This window comes from Papaver somniferum, chromosome 7 (assembly GCF_003573695.1).
Source record: "Papaver somniferum cultivar HN1 chromosome 7, ASM357369v1, whole genome shotgun sequence".
NCBI classification, from domain to species: domain Eukaryota; kingdom Viridiplantae; phylum Streptophyta; class Magnoliopsida; order Ranunculales; family Papaveraceae; genus Papaver; species Papaver somniferum.
Genome location: NC_039364.1, coordinates 175,636,981 through 175,652,792, shown reverse-complemented (window position 1 = coordinate 175,652,792; position 15,812 = coordinate 175,636,981). Strand labels below are relative to the sequence as shown.

Below are 15,812 nucleotides of genomic sequence, written 5' to 3'. Positions count from 1 at the left end.
TTTTTCATATATCGTTCTGCAAAGGGATTTTAAATATTAAATATCCATTTCAAAATTATATTGGATTACAGTAATGGACTATATTAAAGACAATCTTTCAATCAAACAAAGAAAATAGATGCAAGGAAGAACTAGAATTGGGGTGTTAGTTACATGATGTACATCACATATATGAAATTTATAGATATGTACACATATGAAGATACAAGATAAATCTTGTAGATTAATCTAGATGAAGCCTATACCTCTTTATACAGTACCAGTACAACTTTAGACAATACAATAATTGAAAGTATGGTAGAAAGAAATTGATATCTTTCTACCATACTACCAGATCTCATATACTGCTGATTCTAGTCCGCTCATTTCATTTAAGACGTGGAATGAAAATCCCTTTTATTTCTTCAATCATTGATAAGAAAAAAGAAGTAAAGCTTCATTCGAATCAATTATTTTGACTGACTGTTTTTACGTAGATGATAAGTAAAAAAGTAGTAGGAACTAGAATGAACAGCGCAGTAGCAATAAATGCGAGAATATTTACTTCCATAATCCCATCGTTTTTTACTTCACAATAACTCGGGATCTAATCTCATAGAGATGATAAATCTTCTCCTCTAAATTCAATGAAATGAATTGCATCCCAATGTTATTTGATATTGAATCGGATCAATATCATGAATAACAATATATGAGCTTTCAGATCGATTCATTGTCGAGAATTGAATATTATAACATAGGAGGAGCTTTTATCCATAACGAATCCAAAAAAGGGGATTCTTGATACAACAAAGAATCCCTTTTCTTTTTTCATTCTTTTCTATAACCTACCGTCTTTCGTATACAACCATCTGATGAGGTATCATTTGACCCGTCTTCCATTTCAATTGGTCACAAACCCAAACAGTAGAAATGAAATGGAAAAAAGTGAAGTTCGAAACTAATTAAGTTTGTTATGATCTAAATTTCTTGGAAGACAAAGAGGTGTGATAAAGTTGGATTCGGGTATAAAAGATCTCGTTTTTTATAAATGTACTTTTTTGGAGTTTACTCTTGCTTCGATAGGACTCCTTCATCAAAGAAAAAACAGGAGAGAGAAGAAATATTATTTATTTCCTTATTAAGCAGGGTTGGGCAGATCTTTCTTTGATCTCTCTTTTATAAAAAAGAAAGCTTCTTTCCTTGGATTGAAACCGGAACATATATCATATCCGAAATTCAGTATGGAAGTGAGATAGATAGATTGTTTCCAATTAGTAATTGAGGTTCCTAAAAATAGGATCTAGAAAATAAAGAGGTGGTTTGAATAGAATATAAAAAGGATTCTGGTGCGCCAACTTTGTTAAGGTCAAGTTCATTTTGTATCACACAATGAAGGAATCCAATTTGTATGTATGCTCTCGGGAACCGGGTGGGTATTATATTGAATTCCATGGATCAGAACCAATAGAAAAAGTAAAACCTGTGCGGTATCTCTTGAAATCCTGAATAGGACCCTATTACCAATTGTGCCAATCTAGCTCTCCCCACGAATCAGTACTAGTCGAGAATGACTTTAAATTCTTGTATTTCTACGATGATAAAAAAGACTTCCGGCGGGAATCAGATTTTGCTTTCAGTCCTCTCTCTTCACCGAAAATAGAGAAATGAGTTGACGGATTCATCGGATCCTAGGTCGGGACTGACGGGGCTCGAACTCGCAGCTTCCGCCTTGACAGGGCGGTGCTCTGACCAATTGAACTACAATCTCAGGGAAATAAGATGTACAGGATACATATTCTTATTATTAAATTCATAACATATTTCTATTTAGAATCGTTGTGTTGTAACAGAGATAGAAGCGATATGTTGATATTCACATGGGTATGGGCTTTAGTGAGAACGACACGTATTACTAGTAGTCAAATCATTTCAAAATAAAATTTTCGGTGAAAAAGAAAAAAGCTTTTTTCTTTACCTCCCCTTATATATTAAGGTTACAGACCAGATCATTAGAAAGTATAATCTATGGGAACAAATAAATTAAGGATATAGCGTAAAAAAGTATTATTTTCTTTCTTCGTCTGGTTTCTAGAGGCAAAATTTGTTCTATTATCTCATGATGGATCGGCGGATTTTTGGGCCGAGCTGGATTTGAACCAGCGTAGACATATGCCAACGAATTTACAGTCCGTCCCCATTAACCACTCGGGCATCGACCCAGGAAGAATCCATTTTAGACTTATGGATAAATCCATGATCCACCTCCTTTCGTAGTATCCTACCCCCAGGGGAAGTCGAATCCGCTGCCTCCTTGAAAGAGAGATGTCCTGAACCGCTAGACGATGGGGGCATACCCGCCTGATGGCCTACTATACTGATAGTATGAACAGTTTTTTGTAATTGTCAATCTAATGTATTGCTATGACTAAATTCGAAGAATATTTTTTGCTTTCATTATTCCATCTAATTTATTTTTTCTATAAAAATTGCAGGGTACGTGTCGAATCTCTTCATCAATGATTCGATGAAATATCTTGGATCTACGCCGAATTGTGTCTCAATCAAATGAATCTCATTCTGATGAGGGTAAAAAAATATTTTAGGGGCGGTCTAGGAAGAAAGCTTATTTATATTTTATTTTATCAATATTGATGCACTACATTTTTTCAAGACTTCTCAAAAAAAAATCTGAAGTAAAATTTTTTTTGATTGGTCCTGAACGGGCCGAGATATATCTATATGATGTATATTATATACATAGGTACATACAGTAGACTCATAGTGACTGTTGGTTCATTCAACAATTGAATCAAATGAGCCCTTTTAACTCAGCGGTAGAGTAACGCCATGGTAAGGCGTAAGTCATCGGTTCAAATCCGATATGGGGCTTTTTTCACAAAACTTTAATCTAAGTCTTCGGTTTAGGGCGGAAAATAGAGATATTGTTGTTTTTTGTAAACTCAATGGCAAAAAAAGGAAACATCCACATAAATATAAAAAATAAATGTAAAAGAACTTATTATTATATAATAAGTTCTTTTATATATTTATAGTAGTATAGTTATAAAGTGGAACATTTGTCTTGATTATCATGATCAGTCATTCCGCTGAGTAGAACTACTATGTCACTTTAGAAATCAACAAAAGAAAAAGTAAGTGGATCTGAACCATTGAATCATGACTATATGAGCTATTCTGATATTAAAATTCAATAGTAGAGAGAAAATTGTAGCAACGTACCCCATTTATTTCTTTTTTATTTACTTGGGATACAGAAGAATTTGTTGATATTTCTGATTTAATGTTCTTGTTCCTGAATGCTTCATAGGAATAAATGGCTATTCTGTTCCTATACAGAAAAATATTTCTTCCGAGTCACAAAAACCGTCTATTTTGGAATATCTTTATGTGATTCCAATATTTCTATTATAAATCTACAATTACAATCTACATCAGATTGTGGTTTCATGCACCAAATATTTCCATATCAAGGCAACCAATCTTTTTGGTTCGACAAAGGGATAGAGAACGGATGTGAGAAAGAAAGAGACTTTCATTTCCAGTTTACTATTGTATTTCATTCATTTAGGGACAGGGACAAAAAAAAGGGGGGATTTTCCCCTTTTTCGGGCAGATAAAGGGAAAAAAAAGGCAATGTCTTTTTCTTTTTTGGTTTGACCTATAAAAAGATATACTCTGGAGCTTTAGATTCAGTTGAAGTACAGATAAATCTAACTAACGAAGACAAAAACAAGAGTCATATATAGAATTATATGATAGTACTGTAATAGTTTAATATAGGATAATTCATATAGAATTTTATGGGTCTTTTCGCAATATCATGAACCAGATCCAAGAAAAGAATAAGATTAGTTCTTGGGGTGGGGGTAGGTCTGAGGAGAAACTGGTGAGAGAGAGAGGAGATAACTGATAGACGCATTTATGTGTCTAATTTGTCCTCAATGTTTCGTATTGTTAGTACTCGTTTTCGTCCTTATTATGGTATTTTATGTGTTTGTAGGCATTTTTGGGAATAAAACATTTTTGGAAAATTCGGCTCGAAAAGTTGCTAAAGACGCCCGCAAGACACTTGTTATCCGGACTCGCAGTTTTGGATATGGGGCAACCTATTACTATGGGGCATCCAATTACTAAGGGGCACACCAGCTACTATTTACACACTATAAGGCAAGTGCTAAAGGGACGACGTACAGGATTAGGGGGAGGTCATCTTCTCCATTTGAATTATATTTTTGGAGGGAAAATGGAGTAGTGAACTGGCAGAATTAGGGTTCACCATTTGGACGTGATATCTTGAGATTCAATGGCTGATTTTTGTTGGATGGGATCGATTCAGCTAGCCATGGTTGGTATGGGCTTTGGAATCAGTTAAAAGTGACTGGATAATCCATTGGGAGCAAAGACAGAGGAGTTAATATTCACGGGATATTTGGTCGGATTCTGCACGATGAGTTGGCCGGATTTGTTACCTGTTTTGGATTGCTACCACCCTGTTATTACCAAACAGGAATGGTAAGTTAGTTGGATTCGAATAAATAGTGAATTCCAGCACACAACCAACCACGAGAGTATCTCAGATATTCTTATTTTGTCCCGAGTCAGATGGCTATGTTTGGTAAATCGCGCGTGGATAGAAATAGTTTTACTTATGCTAGAACGTGAAACCAATTCCCTGAGAGAGTGTCGACATCAGCAGAAGCGTGAAGAGAATAAAAAGGAAGGAAATCTCGGCAATTCCTGTGAGAGTAAAGGGAAAATATGCTGCATGTTTACTCGATTAATTACAAAGATATGGAGGGGCTGTTGGGTATAAAAGAGGTGCTGGGATGTCTTAGAAGATGGATGGAGAGTTAGGGGTGAGAATACAGCAGAGAATAAGGAGTTGCAGAGATTGTCTCTGCTGCTGCCATTGAAGAACATACAAAGAACATAAGACTACAAGAAGCAGTCGTTTATGCTACAGTGTATACGACAGTCGCTGGACAGTCTTATATGCTACAGCGATACGACCCACAGCCGAGGGTCGTATTTCTCTGGTTTGTAACAAATATAATTGTTACAAATCCGATTTTGAATTATTTCTCCCTTTTCTCCTTGTAAACACCTTTTTGAGAAATGAAAAATCCTTTGAGTGTGTTTTCACCATGAGAAGCTAAACCCCACCACCGGGACAACGGAGGAAGCAACTTTTCATGATTGTGGTAAATGAATTAATTTATTTATTTACTTTTTGCATAGATTTAATTGCTTTATGATTTCTATTAATTACTTGTTATTTTGTTAGATGCCGCATGCTTAGTTTTAATTACTTCAGATGCGTCATGCTTTTAACTTACAAATAATATTTTACGAAATCTATTTTTGGCAAAGAACTAGAGTCACAACTTCTTTTGTTTGAGCTTTATTGTCTAGAAGTAATGACTGAACCACAACAATATGAAAAGTAGTGAAATCTCGAGTCCCGGTCTCTCTTCATCCTGTGACAAATTTTGTATATATATTTTTCCTTATTTTCTTTATTAAGTCTTAAAACAAATTCTCAACAAATCTGAGTGAACGAATCATCTTACTACAACATCATTGAAAAATAACATCAATTTTTGGCGTCGCTGCCGGGGAGCTGGAAGAGAAACAGGAGAAGGATTTTGGAGTTTTTCTTCTCTATTTTTGCTTAGCTATTTGATTTTAATCTTTTTATGGTTTTTTGTGAAAGCCATGGCTAGCTAAAGCTATGTTAGGGTCTAGGTAGAACCAAATTTTATTATGAAAACTCTATATTTATATGCTTAATAATGATTTGATTGATTAGTAGTTTTTTTTCATTTGGCTTGGTATTATATTGTTGATGTGATTTTCTAGATTATTTATGCTTTTGAATTGATACTGCGTGCTTCGGTTAAATCCCTAGACGTGGTATGCAAGGATAGATAGGTAATGCTTTAGAATCACTACTCATGAAGCGAAGACAACTATAGCGGAGAAACAGTATTTGAAAAAGCATGGAATATACTTTTAAAGATTAGTAGAGTTTGCATAATTAATTGGTGGAAACCGAAAATCCTAATAACCCACACTCGTTTTGTTTATCTTTAAATTATTTATCATTTCATTTTGTTCCGAATTTCTAAAAATCCTTAAAACATTATCTTGTTGATTATTTAATTTTTGGTATTAGTTGGTAGAGTATTTCACACTCCCTGTGGGAACGAACCGCATTTGCTATCTATATTACTATTGACCTGTGCGCTTGCGGATATAACTGGATTTCATTTAATCATTAATTTTGGTTATCTAAAATCTACATCAAGTTTTTGGCGCCGCTGCCGGGGAAGTTATTTATGAAAGATACTTATAATATTCTTCTCCCAGAAGAGTCCGTAGAGAGGTCAACTAAGATATCTCTAGAAGAGACCCTCAAGAAATTTACTAAGAATACAAATAGGATTGTGGAAAAACTTGCTCAGGATAGTCTTAATTTCCAGTGTAGTTTTTCCAATACCACCCTCGAAAATAAGGATAGTTTTTATTCACATAATCAAGATGACGAGGTTAGAATTGGTAACACTACTTGTTTTGATAAGGTTCGATCATTTTCATGTTATTATAGTGATGATTATGATGAGGATAGTATTGATGAAGTACATGAAATATGTAGGCATAGTGATCAGGAATTTGTTACTCCGATTGAGCTTTATAATGATAGTGTTGTTTCTAATACAAATCCAAATAATTTTAATAATTATTCACCTATTCAAAAGGATGTGGATTTGACTAGAGATACCACCATTTTAGACGGTGTAGTTCATGATCCTTTAGCCTGCAGTATGTTGGATAATCCATTATTTGATGTGCCAATCAGTGAATCGGAGGAGGTAACTATGATTAAAACCTTAGTTGATGAGCCTTTATATGAAACTTTCTCTGATAATTCTTTATGATTGTGATGATGGTTTAGAGGAAAGAGTTTACCCTGAGAATACTGTTTTAGAATCTAGCGATTTAGAAACACTAGTCTTAGAAGATGATAAACTCGTAGAGATGAGTGAGGATGAACCAGACTTAGAAGAAGCAATTGACCATTTTCAGGAATCTGATGACCTAGAAATTAGGGAAGTTGTGACTAGTCTTTCTAGAGACACAGAGAACTCTAAGTTTGGGGGTGATTATCATTCTCCGTGTGCTTTAACTCTTAGAAAGTACCCTCCTGTAGGACTTGACATTTGTGCCTCAACCATCTTACAATATTATCTTCATACACGTTTTCCCGAACCTAATGATGTCCATAAAGAAGATCAGTTATTAGAAACCCATCCTCTGGTTGATGTGGTTAAACCAGTCTATGATACCAAGATTGACTTTGTTTTCCCACCAAAAACTTTTCTTCCAATTGTGGGAACTTTTGATTTTAAGATGTGTCGGTTATTAAGTTTTGAGACTAAACCTAATCACTTTAGGATATTAGGGTCGACACATTTTCTTAAGGAATACCACCTCTTTCATTGTGGTCAGCTGTGTGAGTCAAATCTAATTGACTTAGAGGATCCCCAATTATTTAGGTTGTTGTTATGTGCTTCTAAGTTCTTAGTTGAGTTTTTCCAGACTCTAATACCTGTACCGGATCTTAGCTTTGAGTAAATCCAACCGATGAAAACCTGTTATCTAGACCCGGTTATAGAACCTGAACCTGAGCCACAACTAGATGTAGTTGTCTTAAACAAGGGTATGTTCGGTATCTTTTTGGTCTGTTGCAGTTTCCTCTTCTTGTGGGTAATACTTTTTGATCCAGATGACCCACAGTTATTTCGGCTACTTCTATATGATTCTATGAGGTGACTAATTCTTCCAATGTCTGGCTGAAGACTTTAAACTTAGCACTTCTTGGGAGGTAACCCAATATTCTTGCGACACGGTAATATCTTTCCTTATCTCTTTTGCTTCAAGTGGTAATAGTTTCTCCTTGTTCATTCTTTTAATTTTATCTTTAGAACATTGAGGACAATGTTAGATTTAAGTTTGGGGGTATGGGAGAAACATTTTAGTCGCATTTTTGAAACTTCTAGCGTCAAATAGTACCCGGTTAGCTAAGTTTACATACTGTTTCTCACCGAAAATATATAAATTGGAATGCTAGAGATAACAACCTATTGAGACATTAGAGAAAAAGACATTGAGATCCTTGAAATTCAGGAGAGAACTTGTTCCTTTTAGAGGGTAACCGTGATGGACCTAACCATCCATGATGGAAAGACGAGTAGGTCAGGAGGAAATGCCAGAAAGACAAAGCAACTTCACAATGTAGTCTTAGTTACTGGATTATTACGACTCTCTCTCAGTAGAAACTTATCATCATCAACAAGCGGAGCGACATCAAAATATATGAAGAAAGTTGAAGACGTTTAAGGTTTAGAAGTAACAATAGAAAAGAATATTTCAAAAATCAAAGTTGAAGACTTAGTTACAAAAAGTTATAAGAACAAATGATATAAGTTGTTGAAGTTCATGATACCAAGACATCACAAGTTGCGAAGATCCAAGTTCTAAAGTCCTTCTCTCATGGCCATTTAAATTTTTGTCTTGTTATTTTTGTCTACGAAAAAAAATAAAAAAATAGAAAGAAAAAAAAAATCATCGTTAAGTTTTGTTCAATAAGGCCATAAGGAAGTAGAAATCAATAAAGAAGTTTCAAGCAAGAAATTAAGGAGAAAAGTTTATTGTCAAGGTTCTACGAAGTTCGAGAGTTTATCATCAACATTTGAAGCCGAAGAAGACGTTGTTTCTACTGAGCACTATGAGAGAGTCGAAGAGAGATGCATTTTGGTTGCTTTGTTAGTCCGCTTTCAATTTGGCACAAGATCTTTCTAGCACTTTTTAACTCATCACACGTAATTAGTCCAGCTGTGTAGCAGATGTCCCTCTCATCTTTATCTCTCTGCTAATCTTATCCAGCTGTAAATCAGCGGACACATCTTACAATGTTTATCTAGCTGTGTAGCGGATATCTCTTTATCTAGCAGTGTTGCGGATGTGTCTCCTCTTTGCTTTAGTCAGCTTTAGAGCTGGCACCTTTAATTTCTCTGGCATTCTAGTTACTTGGAGAGAGGTTGAGAATATGTATGTCCTCATAGATCTTTGGATACTTGTGACCAATTAGAAGTCATGGTTTTGTGGGTACACCTCTGGTAAACCCTCCCGAGATTAGCTCGGTTTTATTTTTTTTGTTTTGCTCGAGGCTTAGCAAATAATAAGTTTGGGGGTATTTGATAGACGCATTTATGTGTCTAATTTGTCCTCAATGTTTCGTATTGTTAGTACTCGTTTTCGTCCTTATTATGGTATTTTATGTGTTTGTAGGCATTTTTGGGAATAAAACATTTTTGGAAAATTCGGCTCGAAAAGTTGCTAAAGACGCCCGCAAGACACTTGTTATCCGGACTCGCAGTTTTGGATATGGGGCAACCTATTACTATGGGGCATCCAATTACTAAGGGGAACACCAGCTACTATTTACACACCATAAGAAAAGTGCTAAAGGGACGACGGTACAGGATTAGGGGGGGTCATCTTCTCCATTTGAATTATATTTTTGGCGGGAAAATGGAGTAGTGAACTGGCAGAATTAGGGTTCACCATTTGGACGTGATATCTTGAGATTCAATGGTTGATTTTTGTTGGATGGTATCGATTCAGCTAGACATGGTTGGTATGGGCTTTGGAATCAGTTCAAAGTGGCTGGATAATCCATTGGGAGCAAAGACAGAGGAGTTAATATTCACGGGATATTTGGTCAGATTCCGCACGATGAGTTGGCCGGATTTGTTACCTGTTTTGGATTGCTACCACCCTGTTATTACCAAACAGGAATGGTAAGTTAGTTGGATTCGAATAAATAGTGAATTCCAGCACACAACCAACCACGAGAGTATCTCAGATATTCTTATTTTGTCCCGAGTCAGATGGCTATGTTTGGTAAATCACGCTGGATAGAAATAGTTTTACTTATGCTAGAACGTGAAACCAATTCCCTGAGAGAGTGTCGACATCAGCAGAAGCGTGAAGAGAAGAAAAAGGAAGGAAATCTCGGCAATTCCTGTGAGAGTAAAGGGAAAATATGCTGCATGTTTACTCGATTAATTACAGAGATATGGAGGGGCTGTTGGGTATAAAAGAGGTGCTGGGATGTCTTAGAAGATGGATGGAGAGTTAGGGGTGAGAATACAGCAGATAATCGGGAGTTGCAGAGATTGTCTCTGCTGCTGCCATTGAAGAACATACAAAGAACATAAGACTACAAGAAGCAGTCAATTATGCTACAGTGTATACGACAGTCGCTGGACAGTCTTATATGCTACAGCGATACGACCCACAGCCGAGGGTCGTAGTTCTCTGGTTTGTAACAAATATAATTGTTACAAATCCGATTTTGAATTATTTCTCCATTTTCTCCTTGTAAACACCTTTTTGAGCAATGAAAAATTCCTTTGAGTGTGTTTTCACCATGAGAAGCTAAACCCACCACCGGGACAACGGAGGAAGCAACTTTTCATGATTGTGGTAAATGAATTAATTCTTTTATTGACTTTTTGCATAGATTTAATTGCTTTATTATTTCTATTAATTACTTGTTATTTTGTTAGATGCCGCATGCTTAGTTTTATTTACTTCAGATGCAAATCCATTCTCTCTCATGCGGATATTTCTCTCCAAAAAATTGGCGAATTTTTTCTTTAGGGTTTTCAACTTTCATCAACGTTTTCCATTCATTCTAGATCATTTTTGGTGATTTAGGATGGGGGAAAACCCTGATTCAAACGTGAATAATCATGGGAACAATAAGGTATCTTTTGCTGATTTGGTTAAGGGTAAAAAACCCTATATGATTTATTATCTCTCCCTGAGGTATCAACATATTTGGAAGAACCATCTTTGGTTTTGCCTAATAGTATTCTTCAAGAGGGACGTGATATATTTCAGTAGATTGAACTTTAAGGGCTTAAAACTTGCTGGTGTTCAAAAGAGTTTGGAGGAACAATGGGGTTTCAGTGCTGGAAGATGTAAGTTAGTTCCAATGACAAAAGGGTTCTTTATCATAAAGTTAACTTCAGCAGATGACAAGGAACGTGTATGGCATGGTGATACTTGGGTTATACAGAATCAACAGCTTAGGGTTTTTAATTTTTACCCAAATTTTGATCCAGAAAGACAGCAAACTTCAAGAGCTTCAGTTTGGGTAAGTTTCCCTGGTTTGTACATTGAATTATGGACTAAGAAAATTCTTCTTTCCATTGCTAAAATTATTGGAAAACCGATTGTTATTGATCAAAAGACATTGGATCATGATGTTGGAAACTATGCTGCGGTTCTGATTGATATTGACTTTGCTAAGTTGATTCCTAAAAGAATTCGCTTGAAGGCAAATGGAAAAGAGTTCTGGCAGTATATTGAAATTCAAGACTTATAGAATGTCAAATTCTGCACTCATTGTAAGTTTATGGGCCACAAATTTGAGAATTTCCTTGCTGCAAAGAAAAGTTTGGGAGGTTCTAATGCTGAAAAGAAGTCACCTACTGTGAACATTAAGAATGGCAAAGAAGGAAAATCAATCAAATCTGTTTGGAAACAAGTTAGTGAAACTTCCCATACATGACATGCAATTAACGTCAATAATGTGCAGGCTGGTAAGGAGAGTATAAATTTAGTTCATGAGGTTGTTGTTTATGATGATATTGTGAAGTCTGGGAACGTGATTATTGAATCAATTCATGAAAAGTCTGATGATAAACAACTACAAGAGCAGCTCGAAAAAGCTTTTACTGAGTATCGTGAAGCTCAGATTAAGTTGATGAGATGTAAAAACAATATTTCAGCCAAAAAAGATCTTGCTTTACGTAATAATTCTGTCCATATTGACAATGCAGATAGTATACAAGGGAACTCTAGCAAGCAAATCCATTCCCGGACTAATGAAACTACTCAGTTCGTGCAAAGTAGGGAAGCTCAGCAAGAGTCCGTGCAAATTTTGGGAGAACAGTCCGTGCAAACTTTTAAAGCCCAGTAAGAGTCCGTGTCTAAAAAGAATTTGGAAGATATTCCAAATATTCAGTCTGTGACCAAGTATGATTCTGAGTTTATGTCCGTGACCAAGCAAAATCCAACGCCAAACTCAGTTACGGAAACTTCTTCAAATTCCGTGTCCAAGCAAAATTCTAAACCAGGGACACCTAAAGAGGATTGGAAAATAGTTATGGGTAAGAACTCCCCTAATAAAGGTACATCTTTTAAATTTAAATCTTTTGAAACTCCTTTTGTGGATGAGATTTTTCAAACTGAAATTGTGGTGAATAACAAGTATGGTGCCCTAGCTTTTGAGTTAGGCCTTACTAATGATTCTAGTGAGGCTTTGGTAAAGGAGAAAAAAGCTGAGATCATTGCTATGAATTCAAAGTCTAATGAGGAAATTCGAAGCCGTGAGCATCACAAGGATATTTAAGCAGGGTTGGAGGAAAATGTTTTTGATCTAGATAATATTTTGTCAACATAGGAACTAGATGAGGCAAGTACTATTCAACTTGATGAAGTGCGTGCTAAATTCATTAGAGATCCAGCCTTTTGACGAGACTATTTAGAGGAAAAAAAGAAGAAAATGGATAGAATGTCAACAAAAAAGAATGTTCAATCTCCTATTAAGCTTGTTCCAGGTGGTAATTATGCTTCAGATGAAAATGAACAGGATTATGACAATGATGAAACTTATGAATTTATCTAGGCCATTTATGGTCCAATCTAAGGAAAGGTTTTTTCTCTTCGAAACCCATTGCAAGGGGCGATGGACGAGGAATCATACGTAAATGATAGAACCCTCGTATATCCTAAGAATGCTATGAGGTGCTCGGAAATGGTTGAAGTAGTTTAATAGGAGGATCACTATTACTATAGCCCTTGGCAGATTTACCAAAGATGAAAAAGATTTATTTGATACCATGGATGACTGGTTACGGAGGGACCGTTTCGTTTTTGTAGGTTGGTCCGGTCTATTGCTCTTTCCTTGTGCTTATTTCGCTGTAGGAGGTTGGTTCATAGGTACGACCTTTGTTACTTCATGGTATACCCATGGGTTGTCCAGTTCCTATTTGGAAGGCTGCAATTTCTTAACTGCCGCAGTTTCTACTCCTGCTAATAGTTTAGCACATTCTTTGTTGCTACTATGGGGTCTTAAAGCACAAGGGGATTTTACTCGTTGGTGTCAATTAGGTGGTATATGGGCTTTTGTTGCTCTCCATGGCGCTTTCGGACTAATAGGTTTCATGTTACGTCAATTCGAACTTGCTCGATCTGTTCAATTACGACCATATAATGCAATTGCATTTTCTGGTCTAATTGCTGTTTTTGTTTCTGTATTTCTGATTTATCCACTAGGATAATCTGGTTGGTTCTTTGCACCTAGTTTTGGTGTAGAAGCTATATTTCGATTCATCCTGTTCTTCCAAGGATTTCATAATTGGACGTTGAACCCATTTCATATGATGGGAGTTGCCGGCGTATTGGGTGCTGCTCTCTTATGCGCTATTCATGGTGCTACCGTGGAAAATACTTTATTTGAAGATGGTGATGGTGCAAATACATTCCGTGCTTTTAACCCAACTCAAGCCGAAGAGACTTATTCAATGGTCACCGTTAACCGCTTTTGGTCCCAAATCTTTGGGGTTGCTTTTTCTAATAAACGTTGGTTACATTTCTTTATGTTATTTGTACCAGTAACCGGTTTATGGATGAGTGCTCTTGGAGTAGTCGGTCTGGCTCTGAACCTGCATGCCTATGACTTCGTTTCCTAGGAAATACGCGCAGCAGAAGATCCTGAATTTGAGACTTTCTACACTAAAAATATTATTTTAAACGAGGGTATTCGTTCTTGGATGGAGGCTCAGGATCAGCCTCATGAAAACCTTATATTCCCTGAGGAGGTTCTACCCCGTGGAAATTCTCTTTAATGGAACTTTAGCTTTAGCTGGTCGTGACCAAGAAACCACCGGTTTCGCTTGGTGCGCCGGGAATGCCCGACTTATAAATTTGTCCAGTAAACTACTCGGGGCTCACGTAGCTCACGTCGGATTAATTGTATTCTGGGCTAGAGGAATGAACTTATTTAAAGTGGCCCATTTCGTACCAGAAAAACCCATGTATGAACAAGGATTGATTTTACTTCTCCATCTTGCTACTCTAGGTTGGGGGTAGGTCCTGGTGGGGAAGTTATAGACACCTTTCCATACTTTGTATCTGGAGTACTTCACTTAATTTACTCTGCATTATTGGGCTTTGGCGGTATTTATCATTCACTTCTCGGACCCGAGAGTCTTGAAGAATCCTTTTTATTCTTCGGTTATGTATGGAGAGATAGAAATAAAATAACCACAATTTTGGGTATTCACTTAATCTTATTACGTATAGGTGCTTTTCTTCTAGTACTCAAGGCTCTTTATTTGAGGGCGTATATGATACTTGGGCTCCGAGGGGGGGGGATGTAAGAAAAATTACTAACCTGACCCTTAGCCCAAGTGTTATATTTGGTTATTTACTAAAATATCCTTTTGGGGGAGAAGGATGGATTGTTAGTGTAGACGACTTAGAAGATATAATTGGAGGTCATGTATGGTTAGGTTCCATTTGTATATTTGGTGGAATCTGGCATATCTTAACCAAACCATTTGCATGGGCCCGTCGCGCCCTTGTATGGTCTGGGGAGGCTTACTTGTCTTATAGTTTAGCTGCTTTATCTGTCTTTGGTTTCATCGCTTGTTATTTTGTCTGGTTCAATAATACTGCTTATCCTAGCGAATTTTACGGGCCCACTGGGCCAAAAGCTTCCCAAGCGCAAGCATTCACCTTTCTAGTTCGAGATCAACGTCTTGAGGCTAACGTGGGATCTGCTCAAGGACCTACCGGTTTAGGTAAATATCTAATGTGTTCCACAACAGGGGAGGTCATTTCTGGAGGAGAAACTATGCGTTTTTGGGACCTCCGCGCTCCCTGGTTGGAACCTCTAAGGGGTCCAAATGGCTTGGACTTGAGCAGGCTGAAAAAAGACATCCAACCTTGGCAAGAACGGCGTTCTGCGGAATGTATGACCCATGCTCCTTTAGGTTCCTTAAATTATGTGGGTGGCGTAGCTACTGAAATCAATGCAGTTAATTATGTTTCTCCTCGAAGTTGGTTAGCTACCTCTCATTTTGTTCTAGGATTCTTCCTATTCGTGGGTCATTTACGGCATGCGGGAAGAGCTTCTGCAGCAGGATTTGAAAAAGGAATTGATCGTGATTTGGAACCTGTTCTTTTCATGACCCCTCTTAACTGAGACAGGAGAGAAAATGCCTGAAGTAGAAATCAATTTTATTCCATCATTTGGATTAGGTCATACTTAAAAAGTTTTACTGTTTACTTTCTTTTTTCTGGCTCGGCTATCCCACCTAGCCGAGCCATTTCACCTTATGATACCAGGTTAAGCCAAAACAATAAAGAAATAAATCTATTCAATGAGAAAAAGGAGAGAGAGGGATTCGAACCCTCGATAGTTCTGAACAAAGAACTATACCGGTTTTCAAGACCGGAGCTATCAACCACTCGGACATCTCTCCGAAAGACAATCTCTATTTTATTTGTATTCCCCCAAATAGAACATGGTCATCTGAGTTGATACTATCACTATCTGTAGAAACATACCAAGTGTTAATCTATAATAGATCGATGATCCAGCATGCCCGTTTGTAAAGTAAATAAAAAAATTTCCTCGACCCCGTGTCTGAATAAAGTAGTAATAA

The 15,812-nt window shown here is 36.8% G+C and overlaps 1 non-coding gene and 1 pseudogene across 1 annotated transcript; one reads left to right on the top strand and one right to left on the bottom strand.

Moving 5' to 3' along the window:
- Positions 1-2,118: 2,118 nt before the first annotated feature.
- On the bottom strand, positions 2,119-2,201 carry TRNAY-GUA. Its single transcript has one exon. It is a non-coding gene; the product is annotated as a tRNA-Tyr (tRNA).
- A 7,755-nt stretch (positions 2,202-9,956) lies between these two features.
- LOC113295568 lies at positions 9,957-15,352 on the top strand (annotated as a pseudogene).
- The last annotated feature ends 460 nt before the right edge of the window (positions 15,353-15,812 follow it).